This window comes from Arctopsyche grandis, chromosome 8 (genome assembly GCF_051622035.1).
Source record: "Arctopsyche grandis isolate Sample6627 chromosome 8, ASM5162203v2, whole genome shotgun sequence".
Taxonomy (NCBI): domain Eukaryota; kingdom Metazoa; phylum Arthropoda; class Insecta; order Trichoptera; family Hydropsychidae; genus Arctopsyche; species Arctopsyche grandis.
In genome coordinates this window covers 22,658,437-22,669,847 of record NC_135362.1, presented here as the reverse complement: position 1 = coordinate 22,669,847, position 11,411 = coordinate 22,658,437, and positions in this window count along the sequence as shown.

Sequence of the window (11,411 nt, the reverse complement as noted above, 5' to 3'; positions counted from 1 at the left end):
CCAGGTCGGTGTTTAATTTTTATAACCCCCCCGCTTTTTTCCTTACTAAAAAAAAGTTGTATCCTAATATTGGTAGTTGAAATATTTATAAAAAAAATCAAATAATAATTAACAAATATTCTTACTTGTTGAAATTATGATATATTTTATAAAAACTTCCCTATTCAACATCTTTGATTTTGCAAAACCCGTGTTTGTGTGTCAACAGCAACATTTGCTTTTAGCAATGCTAAAACCATTTACATATGTATACATACGTATGTCAAAAAACTAATTTTAACATGTGAATTTAGAGATGACAATTCAATTAAGCTTTCCCTCATTTTATCTATCCTCAAATGCGTATGGTCAATAGTTCAAAGAATGTTTTCTTTCGAAGTTTTCGTTGCTTTTAGATAAAAAATCCAATAAAGTTCATTAAACGTCTTTTAAGTTTTGAATGTGCTCAGATTACTATTCGATGTGGTCATCGAGTGTTAGAACGAGAGTCTGCTCACAATATTTGGAATACAAAATTTTTTATGAAATTTTAGTCAAAATATGTTTTAATTGTACTCGAAAAACAATGCTTATATCAATCAAAGTGCCAGGGCGGCGACCTGGCTCAAAAAGAAGTACCAGGTCGACGACCTGGCCCGACTACACCACTGGATAGACATACAATAAATAATTCTGTATTACTAAAAGCTAATTATTGTATGAAACCGGAAAATTATATCGTGCTAGGGACGAGTATATTGTCTTCCAGATTTGGTTCGACTTCAAGGTCGATTTAAAAATTACAGTCCTCGACAATGAACGTTGTCAATTCTTTTTATGGAATGCTCGAGTACGAGGTGACCAACGCGTTCCATTGCATTAGAAAGTGAAGAGGTCGTGACTGTCAATGACTTCGGAAAATTGGAGCAGAGACTATCCCATCAAAAGGAAAATAACTTTTTGATTTAGAAACTCTCCATGGCATAAAATCAATACATAATTGACAACAAATCACGGTCACAATATTGTCACGCCAGGAAGTTGAGCACATGACATCACATACAAAGTTATGAGGCATTTTCTATGTAAAGTATGAACCGAAATATCTAGCTTACAAATTTGCATTTCAAATATCTTTCAAAGGCTGTAAAAGTTGTACATATATAAATAGCTCTATTTAGTGTAAAATTTTATAAGACCAGGCGAATCGACGGTGCATACATATGGTGAACTTTAAGTCGATGATATTTAGCTTACAGAACGGATCGCGCACCAACGGCGAAGTTGTAATCGAAATTTCTTCTCAAAAGAAAAGTGGTTTTGAGCAAAGCGACTGGTTTCTCGATCCACAATTTGACAATGATTGATAATCCATACATAGGGAGTGAAAATCTCCGTGAGGGCGTTGTCACGTCCGTACATTCACCGTCAAGTGAAAGTCTTTTTACAATCAACAAAAACGACTTTGTATATAATATATGTAGGTAATAGAAATGTTGAGGAAAATTCCGGCAATAATTATTCGTTGCAACAAACGCACGAGTGCGTACAAACTTGCATAAATTTTATCGCGTTTTATTTTAGATCTTAATCGATACAAATCACCGATACTAATTAACCTAAAAAATGGTTTTATTTCAATGACCGTAAACAGATGCTATTTCGGATACAGATTTCGGAACACAATTTCTTCAATTATTATATGTAGATTTGACTAAATTATTTTAGTTAAGACGATCTCCACCTTAATTGTTATTCAAATGTACGCGTATAAAGTAACGGTAGCATTCATGGCCATTTCCCAAACTTTGGTAGTTTTTTTTACTAAAAAAACTTTTCATACATCAAAGATTTATCTCCTAAGGTTCATTTCTACACGTATGTATGTATGTACTGGGTAGTGAATATTTTTACATTTATTTGAATATAATTGGATCTGCATTGTATGTGCAAATTTTTAAGAATGGTAAATCATAAAAAAAATATTCAAGTAATAATAATTTATTGACAAATAATAATAAACGATTTTTTTATTGATTTTTCCACCGAACGTTTTTAAATTTTAATAATTTTTAGACATTTCGATAAAATATCGAGTTGTATGTATGGTCATAAAAATTATGAATGTATATTAGCATAATCTCCAAGTCTAGACGTTATATTATGCTAAAATATTTTTCGTTTGAATATACATACATACAAATCGCAAATACCATCGATTCGAATGTACGTAATACATATATTATATATTCCAGTTTTGTAATGAGTATTCACATATGAATAAAATATGTCAATAGTGTCTAAATGTGTCCGATTTCTGTCGTTCAGCTGAAAGGCGACACTTCGCCTTTGATAAAATGAAAATGCAGTTATTTGCAGACGTGTATTGCATTACAAGAATGCAATGTGGACGTGGCCAAGAGGTTCCAGGGCCAGTGGTAGGTTAAGGACACGCCGACGCGATGAATTTTAAATAAAATCAAACATATTGTATCGAATATGTGATTTAGTATTTGCATTTTTCGCATATCATACATATTCATTCACGAGAATGTGTTCTACATGTTTGATCATATGTATGTAAAGAGCGTATCAAGCCAGTGGTACATGAAAATTCCAACTCAGGAAAGTGTAAGATTTAACTCGTCTGAGACACTCTGAATAATAATAACGTGTACGAGAATATTCTTTACACGTTTAGAAACAATGTGTCCAAAATCCATTGAAAGGAATCGAATTGGACGTGGACGTCAGGGCTGAAAGTTCCACGCTGGATTAAGAGACTGATAAAAAGAAAAAGCCGAAGCTTTTGAAAATAGATCGCTTAAGGAGAACAACATAGGAATTTCCTGTTAAATTGTTTTACAAAAATACCAGAATGATCAGACTAGTCATCCAGTTTCGATGAACGTGAATATTGGCACGTATGCACTGTGGAAATCTTGTTCAACGACTCTCGATTATCCTCGATCAATTATTTATTCGCAACATAAAAGAAAATGTATAAAATAAAAATGTCTGTGGAATTTTCATAACCGGATTCATAAGCATTTTACAGTCAAAAGCAAATTCATACATTAACGCAAAATTTCATATAAATTAACAATTTATTACACGTTTAACGGAACTGTTTTTATTATAAACTCGAACGTACTTTTTATAATTCGCTATTTTTTTATGATTTTAATGGTAATATTTGCATCATCATATTCATATATTTTGGTATGATAATTTAATATTTATTTAAATGAAGATATTATTCATGAAAATTACGATTGTTTGTGAAGTTGAAACGTAGTGTTTTGCTATTACTACCTACATATGTATTTCCTCAAAAAAATATTTACAGTCAATTTTAATTATTACAAGACTCAAGGAGGCGAAAATATTTCCTGTTAAAATCAGTATCTACAATTAATTAGTGTTATTGAAATATTGATTTTAACTATTATCTTTCTTCGTAAAAACCGAGATCTCGCTATAGACGCGTTCGTATGAAACGATTTCGACTGTTACTTATAGTTTTGACTATGAATATGGATATTATGTCAATATTTAAATATTCAAAAATAAAAAAGAGATTATGCACATATGTACATATTGATCAAGATGTGAATTGTAATGTTGATTTTCAATATATGTATGTATATAGTTAATTAGCGTGAGTCCAATAGAATAGACGAATGCGTTTTTAGGACAAGAAGACCTTGTCAATAATTAGATATTACATACGTAAATAAAATTTGAAAGCAATTTGTATTAAAAACTCTTAAAGTTGACGTCGGCTAACATTCTTTTCAGTTGGAACAATCGATATAATGAGTTTCATAAACAAGTTTGTTTGGGTCATTGGTCGAGTGCAAAATGCAAAGTTAAACACACACACACACACCAGTCATTTTCGCAATCGTATTCACTGGATATGTACCTATGCATATATCTACTTGTATAATGTCATACATATAGTGATATCGCCTCGAGCTACAGAAGGAACAAGTGACATTTTTTTTGTTAGACATATTGGCTAAGAGAACGGTTGGCATATGATCCAAATCAAAAGTCAATATTGAATACATCTCATTGTATAATATAATTGAACCACAATGACGACATGAATGTGCTTAGATCATAATTATATTTTTTTAAGGTGAAACAACTCACTGGTCTAAATCTGTGGACTGATTTGCTTAAATAATTAACGTGAAAAAATTTGCAAGAAATATGTGATGGCTTAAAAATAGGATTTTACTGTTAGCAAGGTGTGAAGAGAGAGGCGGGAGGTGGAGCAATCTCAATGCTGCAAAATCAAAGGAAAAGAATAATTCTCTTTAATGATAACGGCCGTTCTCATTCTGTCAGAATAAAACCGCAAAGCAGAAGAATCGTGAACTGTATCTTCCGTATATCTAATAAAACTAACAGTTTGCGATTTTAAACTCAAACGCATAATTACGCGGTCAAAACAACGATAACCAAATTATTGTAATAAAAAATGTAGCTCATGATACAATGTAATATTGAAATTACCTTTTGAATAGGGGCGGAGTCGTTAGTTTGAGAATGAGTAAAAAATAGTAAAACTAAAAATGAGGCATCAATTTCAAATAATTATATATGTATTACATAAATGGTTATCCTGACATACATACATACGACAGTTAGTATTTAAATAGTTCTTAAATAGTATTGTGAACATAATTTCGTAATAATAAAAAGCATTTAAAAATCAAAAAAAATCAAAAAATAGTTCGACTTGACTTTCGTTAAATCTTCTTTTAATTCAAAATTATACATACATATACAGGTATTTTATTCATTCCAATTATGATATACAAGAGGTTTCAATGACCGGGGTTTGTTTATACATAATTGTGGGTATTGGGTTTTGTAAATTAAACATACATTTTTGCTTACGTCACGCGATGCAAAATGTATGTACTTTTCATATTATTTGACTCCAATTCCGATTTCGACTTCGATATTAAATTTTATTATTATCTTTTATTGCATAATTTAATTGGCATAACCGATTCCCGATTTCTATTTCAGTTCCGAATCCAATTAATTATTACTATTCATATTGTAACTTTATTTTAAATCATGTATCAATCCGAATGCACCCGTTGAAATTTCAACGGGCATAAAACTAGTATATAAATAAAATAATAAAGAAAATTTTTCAAAAAATGTAATGTTTGAACAACAAACATTACTTCAGTGGTTGCCACACGGGCTATTTTCGGGCGTAGTTTATATTTTAGGCGTGAACCTTTTTTTTCGACTAATAAAGGACGAATACCAGTCAAAAAATTGACATTGTTCTCGCATTTTTTGAAAATAAATAATTCCAATGTATACTTATGGGTTATTATAGTAGAACCGATCTAGCATGAGAGTAAAATGTACATACATAAATGTTGTCGCATTCACCCCCACTTAGCCCGCGATAGCCAATTACATTTCGTTTCAATTTCAAATTGCATTTTGGTCAATAAATACAACATTGTTTGTGCGTATAGCAAATATTACAGTCGATCCAATTTAGCGTGAGACTTACAAAAGCCGAACATGCTGTCGCATTCGTATAATATTATTACAATATAATTCAATACAAGGTCTTTAATAATATTACTGTAAGTTTTGCTGTACATAACTTGACGTTGACTATTACTTTTATCGTCTAAAATATATAAATTACCATTAATATCAAATATATACGTAAAAAAATATACAAGTCAAATTATTTAGTTATCAAACTAAGAAAAACGCTGTATTTCTTGCCAAAATGCAATGCGAAACTGAAACGAAATGTAATTGGTCATCGCGGGTCTAGTGGGGGGTGAATGCGATAGCATGTACATTTTACGAAATTTTCATGCTAGACTATAACCTAATATATGTATGTATGTATGTATGTATAATAATTTCCATTCCTATTGCATATAATTTTCTTAAAATAGCCTAAAGTATTGAGAGCAATAATTAAAATATTTCTATTTTGAAACCTCATTTATATATTATATCAACATAATAAATGCGCAATGCGACACGCATTGCGTAATGTTTAAAAAAAATAAAAATCGATTTATTTTTGCGGCTTGAACTACATACGTATATTGTACATATGTATGTAGTATCTTTAGGACACATTTATTTTTTGTTATCGTATAGAGTTCGTACAGTTTATGAAAGTCATGATTAGTTATCGAACCTTTGGATACGATACACATTTGACACGTGATTTCTTTAGGTCACGTTCGACGTTTACGAGGCTTTCTTTCCATCTAATATAATACAACCTTGATTGGCTAATACGCGAAATATAAAAAAAAAATGAATGATCGATGTTACATATTGTATGTACCTACATACATTGTAAATTAGATTGAAGTTTCGCGAGCTTTATACATTTTTTTTTAATTTAAATTAATGGCTGCTGCAAGCAATGTAATAGTATTGGAGAATGTTTCGGTCGGTTCGAAAGTACATTGATCTTTTTGTGAAAGTCCTCTTTTTTTCAAATGCGACTTTGAAGACTTCCATTCAAATATATGTACTTCTTTTATAATATTATTATTTATTATTTATTTTATTAACAATTTTCCTATAGTTATATTACAGAATTGCTCCAAGTCGTTACTATAGCTAAGATAAAAAGGGTACAAGAATAATATGAATACAAAACACAAGTTAACAAATGAAGATAAAATATGGAACAGATAAATCAATATCTTCTCTTATTTATCTCAATATCTTCTCTATTTATATGTAATATTCTAGCCGGGGACGATCATCACCCGTAAGTGAGTACAACCATCACCCGTAAGTGAGCGAGTGAGATGTAGTGATGCGCTCTTGATTCTTCATCTCGCTTTTGCATCATGCATTACAACAGCATTTTTAAACGCAATTTAATTTTTATTTAAAACAATTTTACAATTTAGATTTTGTTTTAAAGACTACGAAAGCCAAAAATCTGTAAAATATGCGCATTATTTTAAACGCTCATCTAATATATGTATGTATAATTTAGAAAGAGACTTTGTATGTATGTAAGTATATAAGTAAGTAAATATGTAAGTATGTAAGTATGTAAATATATTTGTTTGGGAACTATGACGACAATTAAATTGGTTGAATATTATATTTTTTTCGATTCAAATAAATTTAAATATAAATTCATATTTACTATTATATTTGCGATGTCTACGCTGTTTATATTACAAATACTGAGCGAAGCCGGGTAAAACAACTAGTATCTAATAAACGAGAAGAAAATAGCAAAAAATCATTGTCATATTCGAATTCGATTCGAATGGGTCAAATTTAGTAAATATGCTCATTTTATGAATAAAGTTTGAACGATGAAACTTCAGTTCAAAATCCCAATTCACCAATTAAATAAAGTAATGTGTAAAGTTGTGCAATCAACACGCTATTGTTTTTATGCGATTAATGTTCGTGCATCAATCAAGAATAACGAATGAAACAATGTTAAAAAATGCGCATTTTAACGGATATAAAATGAAAAGGAGCATTGAAATTATACGGCTTGTATTTATCCGGGTTTAATTAATTAAATTGCGATTGGTTCGGTAATGAAGAATTCGGCAAGGACTTGTCATTGTTCATGCAAATGTCGTACGGGGGAAATGACTTGTGTTCATCAATTGTTTAATGATTATTATTTTGGATGGAAGAATCAGCATTCGAATTGACAAATAGGTCACGAGTCTTCTACGACGAATTGTGCAGAATATTAACGAGTGGACAACGAGGAAATAAATCATCAATCTGTCGCAATTCTCGTTGATAAGTACATACGTATACAAATGAGTATGGGTTAGGTATTATTATTTAACAATAAATCGCGTAATATTATGATAATATTAAAATTAGAAAATACTTCAAAATTCGCATGCTAAATTTTACGTAACACTATTCTCAAAATACGTAAAGGAGAAAGTTGTGAAACTTCTCTTTTGGACTTGTGCGACTCATCGTTAGTCTTTCTCGCGCATTCATATTAGCATTTTGTTGTTCGTATATAATATATATATATATATATATATATTTTTTTTTTGTTTGCAGACATTATCAAATATGCTTAAATTATATAACAGTTATGCAAGATACATTAGCACTTTCATGTGTTGACAAAAATTGTGCAAATGGCCTCAAAATCATTAGCGAATATTACAGATCAAAGAGAAAATACGTACAAAATGTGTAATCGAATACTTTTTTTTTGGGGACAAACTAAATAATATTGCGAAATAAAGATAAATAATAATAAAATTCTCATTTATTGACCATATCAAGTCAACTGAAACTTATATGCTTAATATCTATTCGTAAAATTACGAAAACTAAAGTCTTGAGCAACAACACGTTTTCCAAGTCATTTGTAAAGCAGGCGAATTTCACATCGAATTTTGCAAAGAAATCATACAATTCCACTTACAAAAAAAAGGAATTAAGAGTGATGACATTAAAAATGTCTCCAAATCATAAGAAACGTGTAATTCATAATACGTTTAATTCGCTTTTTGCGAATTTTCGTGGAAAATTCCATTTTTCTTGTACAAAATCTATTTTTTTCCAAATATCATTATAATAAAAACCATTCAACAAAAATGTTCCACACACAAAGAAATTAAATATGCAGCAAAAAAATCGTAAAAAAACAAAAATCTTACATTTCATATAAGTTTTCGAACAATGCTTGTTGTACATGGATTCTTTATAAATCAACTTTATTAATAATGAAATATTTGTATGCAATGTAATCGAAATTGAGTTTTCAATGAATGATCCTTTCTTGGATTGCATATTACATATAATACATATGCAAATATGTATGTACATATGTGTTAAGCTCATCACTCCGTGGGTTGAGCTTGGTATTCTATGATTATGATTTCGACATTTAATCACATTGATATGAAAATATCTACTTCTTTTCTCAACATGTCACACTTTCTTTTCGTCGTAGAGAGAGAGACAGGTCATGTCTTATATTTTTTCGACCTACGCCAAAAGATCAATGACACGTTTCGAGAAAATCGAATCATCGGATCTCTAAGAAGCATATGGATAAAAAATACGGGTCGATATTAAAAAGATTAGAACAAGGTCTCAAGAAAAAAAATAATAACAACACCTTCATCATGCAGATCTAACAAACGATGTATGCATAGATTTATCATCGTTAAACGTTTTGAATTTATCGAAGACATTATTTTTTGTACACACAAATGTATCTGTGTATGATAAAAAAACTCAAAAACTCAAATAATATGCAATCTAAGTATGTGTATTTAAAAATGCATTAAGCAAACCTTTTATCTATTTTTGTTTGTAAAATGACATTGTTTACAATTTTAAATATTTTCGTCATAAAACTTAAACTTAAACAATTTGGTTAAAATGACTTACTATTGAAAATTTGTTCCTATTTTCATATTCCATATATAAAAGTATAATAAAATGGACATTTTTTTAGGCGGTGCAGCTCAAGTTGACAGCATTTTTTTTAAATTCGATAACCATTTTTTGGTGATAAAAAAGTAATGAAAGATTTCGTTTTTTTATAATAATTTTCAAATATATTTTCTTGTTGCTGCAATTATTAAAATGTCGATATATGTATGAATGTATATATGAAAAACACATACCGGCCTTTTAAATGACTACAGCAGGCAGAAAATACATTTGAAAAAATTATAATAATTAAAATATTGTAAAAAAAACGAAATTTTGATTTACTTTTCTTATCAACAACCAAAAAATTGTAAAAATAAGTCACGTTCCTGAATTACAAAATATATGTTATGCTCTTTTTATGTATTATATTTCTATTTATGTTCATATACATACATACATATATATGTATGTATATGAACTTTCTGGACCCCCCCTCTCCCTCCCCCTTAAAATTAAAATTTATAACTTTATTTTACAATCACATATCAAATCCTTTTCAAAACCACCCAACGAATGGTCAATACACAAAACATTATAAAAATAAAAGCAAAAAAGAAACTTATAATCACTTATTGTAATCTTTAAAGCACCGTCCTGAACTATTAATTACTATGTACTTTTAGTAGACTTATCACATTTGTGTTCTATTAGACTATTGTAGTGAGGAATTGAATCTAAGATTAAAAAAAAGAATTGTTAAAACTCACCTTAGAACACAAAAACAGAATAAGGTTCACTATTGATCGGTGCACTTTTCGAAACAAAACAAAAGAAAACAATGGAAAAAGAAAAGAAAAGAAAATAAGTGGGTAATGGTAATGAGAGTCGAAGTTGTTGTGAGGAGAGTCGAAGTCTCAGTGGCGTCCGTTACGAAGCCGACGAGCTTTTTACGTGGAGCTCATCAGCTGTTCGAAGAGAGAGCAAACGACCGGTTCCACTCAAACCAACACATCGAAACAAACCGTAAAATGAATGCAACGATGCACACAAACACATACTAGCTGCATTAGCCGACATCGAGATCGAGCACGTAACCCGTGAATCATCGCGATTCGATTAAACACGCGTGCTGTGAGACCATAACAAAAAACAACGCCGACCTGAGGAGCTGAAGATGTGCATGTCACTGATGACTCCACAGTGTAGGAAAGTGTTTGAATTGAAATAAAAATATTTCATCATCGAAAATTCGTCATGCTTTTCTTCGATTAAAAAAACTTCTGCGAACAAAAGATGTCCGTTCTTTTTTCTGCGTTATTATTAGTTTCATATTCACAAATCCGAATCTCCATACATCTGTATGATGATAATTAGTAGAGACACGTATTTTGGGCATTTTGCCATAAATGCTCAATAGATGCTAAATTCGTAAAATATGCGAATGGATGATAAAATAACAAACAAAAGAGAAATTTGCATAAAATTTATAAAATTAATAGACAATTTAGAAGGGTCTTCCTATCCCTTTGCTCATTTACTATGTGAAAAAATTAAGGGGATAAAACAGAGCTTGCAGTTACCGTAGACGGTATTTTTCCTGTCGAAATCAAGCAACTGCTTTTGTCCACTATGTACTGTAAACAAAAGAAGGCAGTTGGAGCTGTGTATCCAAAAGACTAGAATCGCATTCAAGACTAACAAGAATGAGACAAACCTATTCCTCCAAACATTGAGTAAACTATTCAATCCATCTGTGGCAGGTATAAAATCTAATATTAATGTTAAAGAAACAGTTTTGTTTTTTGAAATCCCGCCATTGTTTAATGTATTAACAGAGGCTCAATGTTTGGAAGGATATCAGAACTTTTTTAGACAATTAATAGAGAATATAAAAAGTGAATCTACGCCGGATATATTGCTATTATTGATGGGAACAAAAATTAAATATGAAGAGTTTGGTTGTGCAGCTCTAAAATCTATTTGGTGTCCCGACAATAGTTTGGATG